The following is a 536-nucleotide window of genomic DNA, read 5'->3' as shown; positions in this document are numbered from 1 at the left end:
TGGACAGCCTCAAGATGTCTTTTAACTAATCATTGGGAATTAGCTTTTTGGCCACTAACAATCAAATGAGGCAGATGAGATGGGATTTTCATCATCATCTGTTCATCCACATTGAACATATTTGCCTCTGAATAACAACAACAATTCCATAGGGACTGAAATGGGGACAGGGAAAAGCTACAATAAGTTAGGCTAACGACAGTAAGGGAAACTATAATGAGTCGTAGGCCACCTGCAGTTAAATAGGTTGCAACGATGATAGATGACATTTTGAAATACCTAATTCATGCCAGGAGTCTGCTCTTCCTTTCAGAAGTGGGATTGGAGTCTGCTTCAGAGATCTCAGGTGACTCTTCATGGGCAGGTGGCTGTTAACAGCTTGCAGGATGAGATGCGGGCTCTTGGGTTCCAAGTGGACTCCACCTGAACCCCTTCCCACTGTGGACTGAGGACTGTGTACCTAACATGCCCAACACAGAGCTTTTGAATTCTCACCTGAACCGTCCGTTCCCTTTTCACGTGGCTTTGCCACCAGT

This window comes from Echinops telfairi, unplaced genomic scaffold (genome assembly GCF_000313985.2).
Source record: "Echinops telfairi isolate 266 unplaced genomic scaffold, ASM31398v2 ScPeMD7_7459;HRSCAF=8497, whole genome shotgun sequence".
NCBI classification, from domain to species: domain Eukaryota; kingdom Metazoa; phylum Chordata; class Mammalia; order Afrosoricida; family Tenrecidae; genus Echinops; species Echinops telfairi.
Note: the sequence above shows the minus strand (reverse complement) of the source record.